The sequence below is a fragment of the Aythya marila genome (genome assembly GCF_965140915.1).
Source record: "Aythya marila genome assembly, chromosome: W".
In the NCBI taxonomy this organism is placed as follows: Eukaryota; Metazoa; Chordata; class Aves; order Anseriformes; family Anatidae; genus Aythya; species Aythya marila.
In genome coordinates, this window is record NC_139081.1 from 14,363,090 (window position 1) to 14,381,921 (window position 18,832).

At 45.7% G+C, this 18,832-nt stretch overlaps 1 pseudogene across 1 annotated transcript in view; it reads left to right on the forward strand.

Annotated features, from left to right (window-relative positions):
• Positions 1 to 10,840: 10,840 nt before the first annotated feature.
• LOC309889514 (mitogen-activated protein kinase kinase kinase 1-like) overlaps positions 10,841 to 18,832 on the forward strand; it is a 36,544-nt pseudogene continuing 28,552 nt past the window's right edge. Inside the window, exon 1 of the transcript in view lies at positions 10,841 to 11,101. The product of the transcript in view is annotated as a mitogen-activated protein kinase kinase kinase 1-like (transcript). The remainder of the gene's footprint in view (positions 11,102 to 18,832) is intronic.

Below are 18,832 nucleotides of genomic sequence, written 5' to 3' on the forward strand. Positions count from 1 at the left end.
CCTACTCTCGCTTCGTATGCTAATTAGCTTATCAGTCCTTGAGCTTGCGCAAAGCCTTCCAAGAATTGTGGGCCGGGGTCTTCGGGATGTGGGCAGTGGTCTTTGGGAGGAAGGCCGTAGGACTTCCTCGTGATGCACTTTTCACCTTTTGCTTAATCAGTTGTTTTCCAAGCTGTAAATATGCTGAGTTGGCTTTCGGTTTAACTGAGGGTCGGCAGATAACAGGAAGTCTCAGTTAACAAGACATAACAGACAGTTGACTCAAGTTATCTCAAGTCTCAGCCTGACTAACGGTTAACAGATACCGGGATGTTTTCAAATAACAAGATGCTTCAACATAACAGAAGGTCTACAGATAACAAGATGTCATTTACTTTGTCCTTGCTAACTTTTAACCACAAGTTTTATTCTATCCTAAAGTGAGTTTATACAATATCATTCCCCCCTTTTCTGGAAAATCTAGTAAATTCTTTTACTTAATACGAAAATTTTCTTCCCAGTCTTATGATATGTACCCCTCAATACCTTGCCATACATATTTGTCAAGGAGGCTAATGTGGACATTCGTTGTAAAAATTTCCAATTCCAAGCAAGTAATATAAAAGACAATATTAAACTTATACCAACTAATATCAATAAAAGAATAATTGGGTGACTCTACGTGTTCAAAATCCCAGTTGCAGTTGGCGACCATCCAAAGACTGTATCCCACCAGTTGTGACTTGTGTCTTGTTTTACTCTTTGCAAAACTCTGCTTATTTCCTTTGTATCATGATGGACAGTGATTAGAGTCTTCTCTCCATTTTCCTGAATGCCTTTTAAAATTTTAATCAGGTCTTGGTGTTTAACTAATTGCTTCACTAGTGCGAGGTTCATCCCAATAGGTGTAGGTAATAACTTATGATACACTGTGTTGTTAGACTTGATCAGCTGGTGGGATACCACTGGTGCCAAATGTAGAAAATCACACCCGACGATTCTAACAAAGTTACAAATACAAAAATTAGAATGATTTTTGCTATGGAGAGTTATGTTCTCCTTATCTACTTCTACAAAATCACAAGCAGTTCTTAAACACACATACCCTTGACCAACATATACAAGCACAGTCTTTTGACTAGTATTTGGATGAATTTCAAAGTGACAGATACCTTGCTCCGTGTCAAAACATACATCCTGAGCATCAATTGTATTGCTTTCACAAATAAATCCTTGTTGTTCACGGGTAACACATGATTCTAGATTTACAGACTGCCATTTCCCATTCTCCATCCGTGCCCATGTTCTATGCTCCGAAGGATAGAGCACTGTCTTCTCATGGTTTAATCCTAGTGCAATGATCAGGTGGATAACATAAACTGTGGCATTACGTATAGTAAGCACGAAGGCAGTAGCCATGTTAACAATGGGATCATAAGTACAATTTACCAGGGTCCACAAGGACTGGAACTTCTTCTCAAAATCATTGGCATTGTCCCAAACAGCCTTTCGGACTTTAGCCGGAAAAATGCCTTCACTTCCTTCCCTAATAATCAAGGCAGCCGTTGCCTGCAACCATAACTGTGCTTGCATACAACTAAGAGCTAAGGATACATTATCTTGTGCTCCTAATTTTCACCATTCTGATGGTTTATATAAATAGTTACCATTTGTTCGCCAGATGACCATAACTGCTAACTTTCCATTAAAGTTCTTATCCTCGGTTGTTACGGCTTTAGTTCAAAGCCACTCACCATTCTCTGTTATCACAGAGGCACCTTCTTGAATCACAATTACAACTATAAGCCATAAAAACAAAACAATTCTATGAACAAATTTTCTGCCAACTGTATTACTAAATATTCACAACCATAATGTCCTCATTTTGTTCGACTAAGCTTTAGTTTCAGTTCATCGTCACCTAGTGTTACTTTCCAAGGAGCTCCTGGAGCCTTCTTCACTCGGGAATAGTGGATCCAAGCAGCTTGTTCTCTAATCTTGATAGCAGTGTGAGTTGTCAGCAACACTTGATAGGGTCCATTCCATTTTTCCTCAAGGCTTTGTCCTGAAAAAGTCTTTATATATATATAGTCCCCAGGCTTAAAGGGGTGGATTGGTTGATCCAACCCTCTAGCCCTGGTCCCTAACACAAATTTATGTACTTTATTTAATTGTTTTTGAAGTTCAGTTATATAAGTATATAAATATTCTGATCCCAGCTGCGTTAGATCTTCTCCACTAAATAGAAATTGATATGGCCTTCCATATAAGATTTCAAAGCGGCTCAAATTCTCTTTTACTCTAGGTTTAACTCTGATTCTAAGTAATGCTAAAGGAAGGGATAGAAGCCATGACAAATTAGCTTCTTGTCCGATTTCAGCTATTTGTTGTTTAATTAAATGGTTCATTTTTCTACCTGTCCACTTGCCTGCGGTCTATAAGGAGTATGCAGTTGCCAATCTATCTTTAGAATCTTACTTATCTGTTGTACCACTTGCACACAAAAATGTGAACCTCTCTCAGAAGACATTGCTACTGGAATCCCAAAGCATGGTATTATTTCATTTAACAAGACTTTAACCACTTCTCTTGCTTTGTTTGTTCGACAAGGAAAAGCTTCGGGCCATCCTGAAAACGTGTCAGTCAGAACCAGTAAATAACAATACCCCCCTTTTCTAGGGAGTTCTGAAAAAATCAATTTACCACTGTTGTCCCAGATAACTTTCCTTTACCGATTATCCCAAATTTTATTCTATTCTTGGTATTGGGGTTATTGCGTAAACAGATGCTACATTGTTGAGTTACTTGTTCTCCCCAATGTGTTTTATTGTGTTCTGTAAGAACTATGGGCCATGTCAAATTAGAGGGTATTACTACGCAGCTATCTTTTAAATATACCCATCCATCTGGTTTCATTTTACCTTTCAAATCTTCAATTAATTTTAAGTCTTTTTTGTATAATTTGGCTTTTTGGTTCATGTATATAGTTTGGATTTTACCGTCTGGTATCAAAGACAATGCCTTCACCTCAGTTATTTCAGCTGCCCGTTTAGCCTCCTGATCTGCCAATCGATTTCCAATTTCAAAATCAGCGTTTCCCTTTTGGTGTCCCCAACAATGCATGATAGCTACCTTTTCTGGTTGTTTTACAGCCTCTAACAATTTTCAAATTTCTTCAGCATGTTTTATCTGTTTTCCCTGAGCAGTCAGTAATCCACTTTCTTTCCAAATTGCTCCATGAGCATGTACCACGCCGAATGCATATTTAGAATCTGTCCAAATATTTATTTTCCTTCCTGCTGCCAGTTCCAGTGCTCACGTAAGTGCAATTATCTCTGCTTTCTGGGTGGACATCCCAGGGAGTAATGGTTTGGACTCGATTACCTGTTGAGCATTTGTAACAGCGTATCCTGCCTTACGTTGTCCTTGTTTTACAAAGCTGCTTCCATCAGTATACCAATGATTCATCAGCATCTTATAAAGGTTCTTCCTTAAGATCGGGTCGATTAGAATACACAGCCTCCATTGTTTCTATACAATCATGGGTTATAGGTTCATCCAGAGTTCCGCTAAGGAAAGAAGCTGGATTTACAACGTTAGTGACCACAATTTCCACATCCTCTTGTTCCACTAATATTGCTTGATATTTTAAAAATCTTTGTGGTGAAAGCCAACGGTTTCCTTTTTGTTCCAAAACTGTTGAGACCATATGGGAGACTAACACTGTCATTTTCCGTCCCATTGTAAACTTCCAAGCTTCTTGTATATTGATAACAACAGCTGCAACAGCTCGAAGGCATCCGGGCCATCCTTTATTTACTTCATCTAGTTGTTTAGAGAAGTAAGCTACTGCTCGTTTATAGGGACCCAATCTTTGTGCTAGTACTCCCAAAGCTATCCCTTTGTCTCTCATAAGAAAACAACCAAAAGAGTTTCGAGAGATCCGGTAATCCCAAAGCCGGTGCTTGCATCAATTCTCGTTTAAGTTGTTTAAAGGCGTTTCGTGCTTCTCCAGTCCAGACTAACTTTGACTGATTACTCTTTATCAATTCATATAGAGGCTTTACCATTAGTCCATAATTATAAATCCAAAGGCGACACCAACCTGTCATTCCTAAAAAGGTTCGTAGCTCCTTTACCGTTTGGGGTTCTGGAGTCTGGCAAATGACTTCCTTACGTTCAGTTCCTAGTTCTCGCTGACCTCCTGAAATTCCAAATCCCAAGTAGGTCACGTGTTGTTGAACCAGCTGGACTTTCTGTTGAGAGACTCGATATCCATTTAAACCCAGAAAATTAAGGAGACTTATAGTCCATCGAATACAATTCTCTTTAGTCTTGGTAGTTATTAAGAGATCATCTACGTATTGTAACAAAGCCCCTTCAGTGTTCGGAGGTATCCATTTTTCAAGTTCCTTTGCTAATTGGTTTCCAAAAATAGTGGGGCTATTCTTGAATCCTTGAGGTAGCACTGTCCACATAAGCTGTGTCTTTCTGCCTGAGTCAGGGTTTTCCCATTCAAAGGCAAATAGATTTTGGCTTTCAGTGGCTAAAGGCAGGCAGAAGAAGGCATCTTTTAAATCCAGTACTGTAAACCAGACTTGACTATTCCTTAGTTTAGTCAGCAAAGTATAAAGGTTTGCCACTACTGGATGTATATCCTCAGTGATCTTATTTATGGCCCTCAGATCCTGAACTAGCCTATAGCTTTTTCCATCTGCCTTTTTAATTGGCAATATGGGTGTATTGTATTCTGATTCGCATTCAATCAATAATCCATACTGTATAAATCTATCAATTATCTCTTTAATTCCTTTCCTATCTTCTATCCTCAAAGGATATTGCTTAACCTTAACGGGTTTCTCTCCTGGCTTTAATTTAATAATTGTTGGGGTCACATTTTTAGCTCTTCCAGGGACTTCATTGGCCCAAACTCCTGGATATACTTGATTTATGATCTCTAAGGGCATTTCACTTTTAGGGTCAGTTTGTATTAGTGCCAAGCTTAACACATTTATTAGTTGTTCTTCTCCTATCCTTAATTCCATTTTCCCCTTTTCAAAGATAATTTCTCCTTCTAATTGTTCTAACAAATCTCGACCTAATAGAGATTTTGGAGATCCAGGTAGGTATAATAATCTATGTATTCCCATTTGTTTTCCCATTTTATATTTCAATGGTTTTAAGAAAAAGGCTTTTTCTTGTTGGCCAGTGGCTCCCATCACAAAGTCTTTATCTTCTGGTATTAGTTTCTGGTTCAGCACTGAATAAGAAGCTCCCGTGTCTATTAAAAATTCCATCTCCTGTTCCAATTTCCCTAGCTTAATTTTAACCAGTGGATCTGCTAGGGTAGAGTCCCCCGGTCCCCCTCATTGGTTCGTAACCATTACTAGCTTGTTTCCCTCTTGCCACTTCGGGCATTCATTTTTCCAATGTCCTACCCCTTTACAATAGGCGCACTGTTCAGCCCGCAAGGAGGATCGCATCATCCTTCCCCCCCTTCCCCTGCCTCGAAGAGGTTCTTCCTGTTTTCGTAGGGCTGCCACAGTGGCAGTTGCAATTGTTTCGCCTAATTTTTGTCTTTCATTCCCCTTGCAATTTCTAAACACCCTCCAAGCTTTTCAACTCTTTCAACTTCTATTCCAGTACCTACATCACCAGTCTTAGGTGGCAAAACATAATCTTCCATCCTTTCCTCTGGCTCATTTAATTTTAAACATCTCTGCCCAATGCTACATGCCGAACAACACCTCCTTATCTTCACCGCTCCATCCCTCCTCATATCCTTTTCTATTGATAAGATTAAAGGGTCTTGTGGAGCCAGATTGATGCCACACTCCTTCTGCAATTCTGTGTGGTTTCTCAGAGTAAAAAATATATCCGCATATGAGACTTCATCCCACTTTCCTTCCCTCCTTAAAAATAACATTAATTGCAATAGAGTGTTATAATTCAAAGTCCCATTTCTAGGCCATTTTTCTCCATCTTCTAATTTGTAAAGAGGCCACCACTGATTACAATATTTGATCAGAGTTTTCTTATTTTCACCTCCACCTGGGACCCCTCCTATATCCTTCCAATGACTCAAAATACAGCCCAACGTACTTTTCTTAGGAATTTCACTGCTTTCTTGCCCCCCCGTTTTCTAATTCACACTTTCAAAATATATGTATCACTTACAAAAATGCGGGCACGCAGGTATCTTTCAATAGCGATGTCACAAAACTACTATTATTACCAGGAGATATTGCCAAAGTCACAATAACAATAATCAGAGTCAAATTCCACATGCAATAGGTCAGAAAACCGAAATATGTAACACTGTAATGATATCTTTCTTATAACAACGCCACGAAACTACTATTATCACCAAGAAAATAGCCAAAATCGCAGTAACAATAACCAGAGTTAAATACCACACTCCATGAGTCAGAAAACCAAAATAGGCAACACAATTCCAGATGGACCTTAAAGCGAGCTCTTTCCTTAAGGTCCCCAAATATACTTATGGTGCTTACCACAAAGTATATACCAAATACTGCCTTGCAGAAGATCACCTTCCGACTTACAGACAGATCCAGATCCAGATGGACCTTAAGGTCCCCAAATATATTTATGGTGCTTACCACAAAATATATACCAAATACTGCCTTGCAGAAGATCACCTTCTGACTTACAGACAGTTCCAGATGACCGGTCTACCAGAAAACCAAACCAGAATAAAGAATATACTCACTTACAATGATGGGCTCCTTGTCTGCCTCCGCAGTGATCCGGTGAGTCGAGGAGTCCCTCCAGGAAATCCCGGGGGTACCCTAGGGAGTCCTGTCCCCAGCGGGTCCTGCGGACCAGCAGAGAGGTTGTCCCACCTGGGTTGTCAAATTGATTTAAAGATCAAAGCCAAAATTTCCTTAAGTGGTATATTCTTTATTGCAGCGCTGGATGCACGGGGGATCTTTCCGCCTATCGTGCATGTTTGAAGTGACTAAACTATCTCATATTTATACAGCGAAACAATTAATATTCTATTAGTGCCTATACATATTCATTACCTAACCCCGCCTACCCTCACTTCGTATGCTAATTAGCTTATCAGTCCTTGAGCTTGCGCAAAGCCTTCCAAGAATTGTGGGCCGGGGTCTTCGGGATGTGGGCAGTGGTCTTTGGGAGGAAGGCCGTAGGTCTTCCTCGTGATGCACTTTTCACCTTTTGCTTAATCAGTTGTTTTCCAAGCTGTAAAAATGCTGAGTTGGCTTTCGGTTTAACTGAGGGTCGGCAGATGTCTCAGTTAACAAGACATAACAGACAGTTGACTCAAGTTATCTCAAGTCTCAGCCTGACTAACGGTTAACAGATACCGGGATGTTTTCAAATAACAAGATGCTTCAACATAACAGAAGGTCTACAGATAACAAGATGTCGTTTACTTTGTTCTCATTAATTTTTAACCACAAGTTTTATTCTATCCTAAAGTGAGTTTATACAATATCACCAGCAGCTGGCTTCAAGGACAAGGTCTGTGTGACTGCTAATCACAAGGGGGTTGTTTTCTTGCAGGTGGGGTTGTTTTCTTGTAGTTGTTTATCTGAGTGCTTTTGACCAATAATCTTGTGTGAAACACTGTCCGCACCTGTTAAGTTCACTATAAAAGTTAGGCTATTCGGGCAATAAAAGGGAGCATGATCTGACTCTACTGGTGTCTGTCGTGCTTTCAGCCGTGCGTCCTCTAACAAATGGCGCCCGAACAGGCTGTGACCTGAACAGGAGACCCGAACAGGCTGCCACCAGCGGCGCCGGGACATCGGAGTGGCGCCGGGAGACCCAAGGCACACGGAATGCCTACTACCGTACGGACAGAGCACTGACTGACGCTGCAGGGCTACGGCCAGGGCTACGGCAAACTACGAGAGACATGGACAGACCTGGCGGACGCCGGAACACCTGAGAGACGTTGAAACACTCTATGCACCGACCCGGACAAAGGACTCACGTTGAGACATGGGGAAAAGAAACCGCAGGGAGCGCGGGAAAAGGAGCCGCGGAAAACGTGAGAAATTGAAGTAATCGCGGTGTGATGCGGGACATCCGAGATCGAGTTGCTACGGGAGACCAGAGGCGTCAGTGGACAACGGCAGCCCACCCTCACTGTGTGGCGAGTCGGCACAGAGCAGAGGGACGGACATCAGGACCCTGCAGACTGTCTGACGTAACCATGGAAGCAGCGGCGGCTGTGCTGCTTCTCTCTGGCATTCTTTTTATAAGAGGTTTATCTTGCAATGCAAAAAAGACTATTCGTCCCCAGATCGGTGTTATAACTACGTTTCTGGATAAGATTCCGTGGGGTTGCCACATTCTACGGATTACTAATGACGACTTAGCTCTATTGTGGGGCAAGAGTGCAGAGTCGCAGATTACACTGCCAAATGACCTCCGTCAGGCTCTTAGTAATTGTGTGTCTCATCCATCTGTGGTGAAGGGTCAGTGGCAAAAAGAAAAGGGGGAGAGTAAGGGGCAACAAAGACAGAAACGGTACCAGGAGGATGCCACTGACACTAATAGCATGGGTAATAGGAGTAGTATAAGTGACACAGGTGTGGGGCAGCGGCGGGCGCTGCCGCGCTTCGGGGCACTCTGTCTGCTGCTCGCCCTCGCCTGCCTGTGCACTTCCGCCGACGGTGCTAAAGCAAAATGTGAAGACTGCTCAGATGGCAGTGATGAGAGTGCTTGTGTGAAGAAGACATGTTCTGATCTGACTTTGTGTGCAACAGTGGTCAGTGTGTGCCAAACAGATGGTAGTGTGATGGGGATCCGGACTGTGAAAATGGGTCTGATGAGAGTGCTGATCTGTGTCATATGAGAACATGCAAGGTAAATGAAATCAGCTGTGGTCCTCAGTCAACCCAGTGTATCCCGGTGTCCTGGAAATGTGATGGGGAAAAAGACTGTGTCAGAGATCCTGATTGCAAGGATGGTAGTGATGAAATCAACTGCCCTTCTCGGACCTGCAGGCCAGACCAGTTCAGATGTGAAGATGGGAACTGTGTCCATGGGAGTAGGCAGTGCAGTGGTGTGAGAGACTGTCTGGATGGCACTGATGAAGCAAACTGTAACAATGTTATTCAGTGCTCTGGACCTGGCAAATTCAAGTGCAGAAGTGGAGAATGCATAGATATCAATAAAGTATGTAACCAGCAGAGAGACTGCAAGGACTGGGGTGATGAGCCCCTGAAGGAATGCATCATAAATGAATGTGACTGTCCAGCTGGGTTTGAGTTTGTAGACAAGAGAAACTGTGGAGATATTGATGAATGCCAAAACCCTGGTATCTGTAGTCAAATGTGTATCAACCTGAAAGGTGGCTACAAATGCGAATGTAGCCGTGGCTATCAGATGAATCCTGCTACAGGAACCTGGAAAAGGCTATACGGGTATAGAAATACAAATAACACTTGTGATTACAATGACACTGCTAAGCAGGGCTTAGGGTTTATGGCACGGAGACAAGGGGTAACAACTACAGTGTTTGGAACAATTGTACAGCTTTGGTCTTACCTCCTGATGTTTTTCTGATTTGTGGGGATAGGACCTGGCAAGGTATCTCTGCAAATGTTATCAGATGTCCATGTTACTTAGATAAACTCATTGTATTTGCTCCTAGCTTGTTACAGTTGCGTGAGATCATCAGACATAAATGGGCATTGCTTGCACCGGATTGCAATGATAATGTTGAATTGTGTGGGGTTGCAGCTAGAGCGGCATTGGCAATTTTAGTGCCTGGAGTGGCATCTGCGGCCGCACGTAACAACTGCTCGGCTGCGGGGATCGGCTGCGGCGTGGACGCCCCTAGGTGCACCCTGAGCGTTTTGCTCGGAGGGGACTCCACTCTCAGCTGCTCACCGCAGGAGCAAAGATCTCCTGAAGCTGCAGACAAACGGTATGTTTTCGGCTGCTGGAGGGATACTAACTGGAGTGTTAATAATTGTATGTGTTTTTAAATGTCCAGGTATTTTGTGTTGAAAGTATTTGTGTAAGTGTAAGGATTTAAAACAAAGTGTTACAAGTCACTTCACGAAGAACACAGTCAGAGACAATACTTGTTTGTTTGGTTATCATTCTAAATTATATTCTTGTGGTATGAATGAGATGTGCAGAGGCCTCTGTGTGCGATTGTGCTGTGTGAGTGAGAGTGCGCTTTTGCCATAGTGCAGGAAGGAAGGTTGCCATAGTGCAGGTTTTTGCCATAGTGCAGGAAGGAAGGTTGCCATAGTGCAGGATATTGCCATAGTGCAGGAAGGAAGGTTCCCGGGATATTGCCATAGTGCAGGATATTGCCATAGTGCAGGCTGATAATAGGAAAATAGTGCTGGCAGGAATCATAGGAAAATGAAGGACGAAGTAGCCTTAGATTTATTACAGCGCTTTTTAGAAAAACGTTGAGTAGAATGCAAACAACTAGCGAGACTGGTTGCGATCGGTCGAGCAAAATCATGTTTCACAAGTACGGAGTCATTGTTTGAAGTAGCCGCTTGGAGAAATTTAAGGGAATGTACTGTTTAAATCTTTTTGATCATAATGAGTCAATTCACAAATCCATTACTTTCCTGAAAGAGCACATGAGAAAGAGTCAATATGGTATCCTTTCAATCAATGGTTCACTGATTTGTTTGAAACAATGCCTAGATGGTTACTGGGATTAGTCAAAGAGGGATTAAGGATTCTGTTTGCTGTGGTGTCAATCATCATTGCATGTGGTATTGTGATAAATGTGGTTAAAGGGTTACTTGCAAAAATGTTATATTGGGCATTTGAAGCGGTGCCGGAAAAATGTCACACAGGACCCTTTCAGGGCAATAGACCTACGGAAATGAAGGTCTACTATAGGGACTTATCCACAGGGCAATGGAGTGGGCCTGCCATAGTACAGTATATCGGCAAAGGGTACATGTGCGTGCTCGCGCCTACAGGTACCCAGTGGATCCCTGCAAAGTGGACTAAAGCAGCCATAGAATCGGCACATGCTGAAGACGACCATGAAGAGGTTCCTGATACTCATTCTGACAATGATACGGGCTGCGGCACTCAAGGACTGTCAAGGACAGCCTTCGATCCTAAGGAGAATGTCTGGGTATCGCTGGCTAGGGAACTGAATCTTCTGTGCAAGTCTAGCCAGCCCTAGCACACCTGCTGTTACATACCTTGTCGGGGTACCATTAAGTGATTATAGTAATTGTAGTGTTATTAGGTTTAAGTTGTGTTATGTCATGTATTCGACGTCTGATGGAAAACACCTTCGGCCAAGTACTGCTCGTACTAAAAGAAAAAGGGGGAATTGTTGGGAATTGGCACAAAGGGCGTGGACATGAGTCCGTGGAACAATTGTTCGATCTGAGCTTGCTTTAAGCAACCAGGAGTAGGCCTTAGCAAATCCCTTGGCCTGCTGTAGCTGAGCAAACCAAGCTACCAGGGCAACTATGAGAAGTTCCCACGAAAGTGTTCCCACATCGCCCAATTGAGGAATTCAGAAAAATATTGTTACCAGCAGCTGGCTTCAAGGACAAGGTCTGCGTGACTGCTAATCACAAGGGGGTTGTTTTCTTGCAGGTGGGGTTGTTTTCTTGTAGTTGTTTGTCTGAGTGCTTTTGACCAATAATCTTGTGTGAAACACTGTCTGCCCCTGTTAAGTTCACTATAAAAGTTAGGCTATTCCGGCAATAAAATGGAGCATGATCTGACTCTACTGGTGTCTGTCGTGCTTTCAGCCGTGCGTCCTCTAACACCCTGGCAATTCCAAAGAGATACAAATCACTGCAATGTTCTGGGACTTGGCCTATGCTTAGTGAACTGCAATCAACGCCAGCCCAAACCCTGCAATCGGCCCTACAGCACTTCCAACCCCTGTGACGGGCCATGCAGCCACTCCAACCCATGTGACAGGCTCCAAGGTTGGCCAGGGAACCAAACTGTGCTAGTATTAGTTGCCCCTGCATCCAAGATGAAACAACAGATGAGAAAGTAAGTTCATTTAGAAAGCAGAGGAACTCCTACTCAGACTGAGGAGGAAGAAGAAGGCTACACCGAAAGTGGCTGGGCCATCAGATGAACAGGAAGACAAAGAGGAAGCTATCATAAAAGCATCAATAACTACCCAATGTCTATCCTAGGGTGAGTTATGAGATATACATAAAAGATTTCAGCAGTTGTCCAATTGAACATGTTGTCACCTAGCTGTTCCAGTTCTGGGATAGCAGGACCAATAGCCTGGAATTAGAGGGCATGGAAGCCAGGCGGCTGGGATCTCCTCCCACAGACACAGGCATTGACAAAGCTATTCGAAAAGGAGCGCAAATCTTCAGCCTCTGGAGGTGTCTCCTGTCAGCTGTGAAGGAAAGGTATCCCTTCAAGGAAGATCTTGTATGTCAACCAGGCAAGTGGGTGACCATAGAGGAGGGAATCCAGTACCTGAGGGAATTAGCCGTATGGGAGGTGATTTATGATGACCTAGAAAAAGAGCAGCTATCAAAAGAACCAGATGAAGTCGAGCATACATGACCCATGTGGTGGAAGTTTGTACAGAGTGTACCGTGATTATATGACAGCTCATTGGCAGTAATGACCTGGAAAGACCGAGAGGAATCCATGATGGAAGAATTGACTAGGTAACTCTGGCAGCACGAAGAAAGTCTTTCTTCTTCCCTATGGGCCTTCATTTGGGCTGTGGAGAAGCTTTCTCTAGAGGTCCACCAACTTAAAGAGAATTTATCTTCCTCCCCATCTCTACAAACCAGTGTCTCAGCTATCGGGGTAAGCGTCCCTCTGTTCAAGAAAAAAGATATAGTGGGTATACACCCCATGCCACCCTGTGGTTTTACCTGCATGACCATGGAGAGGACATGAGAAAATGGGATGGAAATTCTACCTTGACCCTAGAGGCATGGGTACATGAGGTGCGAGGAAAAACAATTGCAAAAGGGGGGTTCTCTGAAAAAATGGCTGCTCCAATTTCCAGCAGGCAATCCCCCAGACACAGTAATGAATATTATGACCAGGAATAGAGGGGCCCTGCTTCCAGCCAGGAAGTAATAGTCCCATATGGCCAGTGCAAAAGTCTAATGGTGAATGGAGACTAACAGTGGACTACTGTGGCCTGAAGGAAGTCACGCCACCAATGAGTGCTGCTGTGCCGGACATGTTAGAACTCCAATATGAACCGTAATCAAAGGCAGTCAAGTGGTATGCCACAAGTGATATTGCTAATGCGTTTTTTCTACATCACGTTGGCAGTAGCGTGCAGGCCACAGTTTGCTTTTACTTGGAGGGCCGTCCGATACACCTGGAATCGACTGCCTCAGGGGTGGAAACACAGCCCTACCATTTGCCATGGACTGATCCAGTCTGCACTGGAACAGGGTGTGATGGTTTCACTCAGGTGGGCAGCCAAACTCCACCATAACCGCTCTCTCATTCCCGCCTCTCAAAGGGAAAGAGGGAGAAAATATGATGTAAAGGGCTCAAGGGTTGACATAAGAACAGAGAGATCACTCAACAATTATTGTCACGGGCAAAACAGACTCAGCATAGGGAGATTAATAAAATTTATTACCTATTACTAACAAGTTATAGAAGTGAGAAACAAAAAATTATTTTTTTTTAAATTAAAGACACCTTCCCCCCCATCCACCCTCTTCTACCTCCTCCCCACGAGCAGCACAGGGGAAGAAGGAAATGGGGGTTGTGGTCAGTCTAGAGCACTTCATCTCCGCCACTCCTTCATGGTCACTCTCTTCCCCTGATCCTGCATGGGGTCCCTCCCTTGGGATGCAGTCCTTCCCAAACTGATCCTGTGTGGGCTTCCCACAGGCAGCAGTTCTTCAAGAACTGCTCCAGATATGGGTCCGTACCACGGGGTCCATCTGTCAGGAGCAAAATGCTCCAACATGGGTCCCCCCATGGGTGGCAGCTCCTGCCAGGTCACCTGCTCCTGCATGAGCTCTTCTCCACGGGCTACAGGTACGGCCCAGAGTCTGCTCTAGTGGGGGCTCTCCACACGCCACAGAGTCCTTCGGGTCATATCCACCTGCTCCACTGTGGGCTCCTCCACGGGCTGCAGCATGGAAATCTGCTCCTCCGTGGTACACCATGGGCTGCAGGGGGACAGCCTGCTCCACCATGGGCATCTCCACAGGCTGAAGGAGAACTTCAGCTCCAGCACCTAGAGTACCTCCTCCCCTCCTTCTTCACTGACCTTGGTGTCTGCAGGGCTGTTCCTCACTCCTTACTCTCCCAGCTGCTGTTGAGCAGCATTTCTTTTTCTTTTATTAAAAATGCTCTCACAGAGGTGCAACCTACATCGCTTATTGGCTCGGCTCTGGGCAGTGGTGCGCCCTTTTGGAGCCAGCTGAAACTGGTCCTTAGCTGACATGGGGCAGGTTCTGGGTTCTTCTCACAGAGGTCACCCCTGCAGTCCCCTGCTACCAAAACCTTGTCCCTATACACAGTGGGAAGCTCCTGAACACCTGCAGTACATCGATGACATCATTGTGTGGGGTGACACAGCAGAGGAAGTTTTTGAGAAAGGGAAGAAAATAGTCCAAATCCTTCTGAAGGCTGGTTTTGCCATAAAACAAAATAAAGTCAAAGGACCTGCACGAGAGATCCAGTTTTTAGGAATAAAATGGCAAGATGGATTTCGTCAAATCTCAATGGATGTGATCAACAAAATAATAGCTATGTCTCCACCAACTAGCAAAAAAGAAACACAAACTTTCCTAGGTGTCGTGGGGTTTTGGAGAATGCACATTCCAAATTACACTCTGATTGTAAACCCTTTCTATCAAGTAAACCATATGAAGAACGACTCCAAATGGAGCTCCAAGCAATGACAAGACTTTGAACAAATTAAACGGGAGACAGTTCATGCGGTAGCCTTTGGGCCGGTCAGAGCAGGACCAGATGTAAGGAATGGGCACTGCAGCCGGGGAGAATGGCCCCACCTGGATCCTGCTGTTGGCTGGATGCTACCTGGTTTGGGGCTGGATGTTGAAAGGAAGGGTCTCCTCTACACATCATGCAACTGATGCTACGTGGAGTAAGTGGGTTGCACTGATTTCTCAGTGGGCTCAAATAGGAAACCCCAGTCACCCAGGAATCTTGGAAGTGACTGTGGACTGGCCAAAAGGCAAATGTTTTGTGATATCACCAGAGGAGGAGGTGGTCCGTGCTGAAGAAGCCCCACTGTACAACAAGCTACCAGAAAATGAGAAGAAATATGCCCTGTTCACTGATGGGTCCTGTCGTATTGTGGGAAAGCATCGAAGGTGGAAGGCTGCTGTATGGAGTCCTACGTGACAAGTTGCAGAAGCTGCTGAGGGAGAAGGTGAATCGAGTCAGTTTGCAGAAGTGAAGGCCATCCAGCTGGCTTTAGATATTGCTGAATGAGAAAAGTGGCCAGTACTCTATCTCTATACTGATTCATGGATGGTAGCAAATGTCCTGTGGAGGTAGTTACAGCAATGGAAGCAAAACAACTGGCAGCACCAGGGCAAACCCATCTGGGCTGCTGCACTGTGGCAAGATATAGCTGCCTGTGTGGAGAACCTGGTTGTAAAAGTACGCCATGTAGCTCACAGAATCACAGAATCACATAATCGTCTAGGTTGGAAGAGACCTCAACATCACCTAGTTCAACCTCTGACCTAACACTAACCAGTCCTGCACTAAACCATATCACTAAGCTCTACATCTTTTAAAGACCTCCAGTGATGGTGACTCCACCACTTCCCTGGGCAGCCCATTCCAATGCCTCACAACCCTCTCAGTAAAGAAGTTCTTCCTAATATCCAACCTAAAACTCCCCTGGCGCATCTTCAGCCCATTCCCCCGCGTCCTGTCACCAGGCATGTGGGAGAATAGACCAATCCCCACCTCGCTACAGCCTCCTTTAAGGTATCTGTAGAGAGCAATAAGGTCGCCCCTGAGCCTCCTTTTCTCCAGGCTGAACAACCCCAGCTCCCTCAGCCGCTCCTCGTAGGACTTGTTCTCCAGACCCCTCACCAGTTTCGTCGCCCTTCTCTGGACTCTCTCGAGCACCTCGTTGTCCTTCTTGTAGCGAGGGGCCCAAAACTGAACACAAGACTCAGGGTGCGGCCTCACCAGAGCCGAGTACAGGGGGACAATCACTTCCCCAGACCTGCTGGCCACACTGCTTCTTATACAAGCCAGGATGCTGTTGGCCTTCTTGGCCACCTGAGCACACTGCTGGCTCATATTCAGCCGACTATCCACCAATACTCCCAGGTCCTTCTCTGCCAGGCAGCTTTCTAACCGCTCATCTCCCAGCCTGTAGCCCTGCTTGGGGTTGTTGTGCCCCCAGTGCAGGATCCGGCACTTGGCCTTGTTGAAGCTCATGCAGTTGACCTCAGGCCATTGGTCCAGCCTATCCAGATCCTCCTGCAGAGCCTTCCTACCCTCGAGCAGATCGACACACTGTAGTGGGTTTACGTGGCAAGTTTTTGGTATCAGGGGGCTATAGGGATGGTTTCTGTGAGAAAGATCTAGAAGCTGCCCCATGTTTGGGAAGGGCCCCATTGTTTTCCAGATCTGAGCCAATAAGCGATGTTGTTTGCGCCTCTGTGAGAGCATATTTAAGACAGGGAAAAAACGCTGCGCCAGACAGCAGCCGGGAGAGTCAAGGGAGTGAGAAACAGCCTGCAGGTGCCAAGGTCAGTGTAGAGGGAGGGGGAGAGGTGCTCCAGGCGCCAGAGCAGAAGTCCCCTGTGGCCTGTGGTGAGGACCATGGTGAAGCAGGATGTCCCCCTGCAGCCCATGGAGTACCACGGTGGAGTAGGGTTCCATGCTGCAGCCCGTGGAGGAGACCACGGTGGAGCAGGTGGCCCTGCACCGACGGAGGCTGCCGCCTGTGGAAGACCCCTGCCGGAGTAGATTCCGGGCCAGACCTGTAGCCCGTGGAGAGGAGCCCACGCAGGAGCAGGTGACCCGGCAGGAGCTGCTGCCCGTAGGGGAGCCAGGTTGGAGCAGTTTTCTCCTGAGGGGTGGACCCCGTGGTACGGACCCATATCTGGAGCAGTTCTGAAAGAGCTGCTGCCTGTGGGAACCCCACGCCGGATCAGTTCATCAAGGACTGCATCCCGTGGGTGGGACCCCACAGCACAGGGGACGAGAGTGACCGAGAAGGAGCGGCAGAGAAGTGCTGTAGACTGACCATAACCCCCATTCCCCGTTCCCCTGCGCCGCTCGGGGGGAGGAGGTGGAAGAGGGTGGATGGGGGGGAAGGTGCTTTAGGTTTGCTTTTTCCTTTGTTTTCTCACTTCTCTCGCTTGTTAGTAATAGGCAATAAATCTTACTATCTCCTTATGCCGAGTCTGTTTTGCCCGTTACAATAATTATTGCGTGATTTTCTCGCCCTTATCTCAATCCTTGAGACCTTTTCTCATATTTTCTCCCCATTCCTCTTTGAGGAGGGGGAGTGAGAGAGCGGCTGTGGTGGAGCTCGGCTGCCCACTCGAGCGGAACCACGACACACACGCACCTACCTTGGTGTCATCTGTGACCTTACTGAGGGTGCACTCGATCCCCTCATCCAGATCATCGATGAAGATATTAAAGAGGACCGGCCCCAGCAGCGAGCCCTGGGGAATGCCACTAGTGACTGGCCTCCAACTGGATTTGACTCCATTCACCACAACTCTTTGGGCCCGGCTATCCAGCCAGTTTTTAACCCAACGAAGCGTACGCCAGTCCAAGCCATGAGCAGCCAGTTTCTTGAGGAGAATGTTGTGGGGAATGGTGTCAAAAGCCTTGCTGAAGTCAAGGTAGACCACATCCATAGCCTTTCCATCCACCCAGTGTGTCACTTTGTCATAGAAGGAGATCAGGTTCGTCAAGCAGGACCTGCCTTTCATAAACCCATGCTGACTGGGCCCGATCGCCCGCTTGCCCTGCAAGTGCCGCGTGATAACACTCAAGATAATCTGCTCCATGAGCTTCCCTGGCACTGAGGTCAAACTGACAGGCCTATAGTTCACCGGGTCTGCCCTCTGGCCCTTCTTGTAGATGGGCGTCACGTTTGGTAGCCACCAGTCAACTTGGACCTCCCCCAGTAGCCAGGACTGCTGATAAATGATGGAAAGCGGCTTGGCCAGCTCCTCCGCCAGTTCTCTCAGTATCCTCGGGTGGATCCCATCTGGCCCCATCGACCTGCGCACATCCAAGTGCTGTAGCAGGTTGCCAAACATTTCCTCATGGATAGTGAGGGCCACATCCTGCTCCCCATCCCCTTCCACCAGCTCAGGGTACTGGATATCCAGAGAACAACTGCTCTTGCTGCTAAAGACTGAGGCAAAGAAGGCATTAAGGCATTAGGCCTTTCTAATTTTGTCCCTGCACAGCCTCGCAACATCCTTATAGTCCTCCCGCATGGCCCGCCTTCTTATGATCTCTCAAAGATCATAAACCCTCTTTTGTCTCCTATACTCAAGCCACAACTATCTGTTGAGCCAGGCCGGTCTTCTTCCGCGCCGGCTTGTCTTTGGGCACATGGGGACAGACCGCTCCTGCGCCATTAAGATTTCCTTCTCAAAGAGTGCCCAGCCTTGCTGGACTTCTCTGCCCTTCAAAACCACCTCCGAAAGGGACTAAAATATTCCATATCTGTGTCTAAATTGAGTGTTGATGCAATAGAGCGCTTTATTAGGAGTATAAACGATTACTCTGGTTGAGCATTTTTCTGTGCAACACCGTGCACAGTGATTTGCTTCCAGTATCTGCGCTAACTAACTGTTTCATCTGTATTGCAGGCAGAAAAACAGTCCAGGGTTCTTACAGGGCACAGAACACCTTA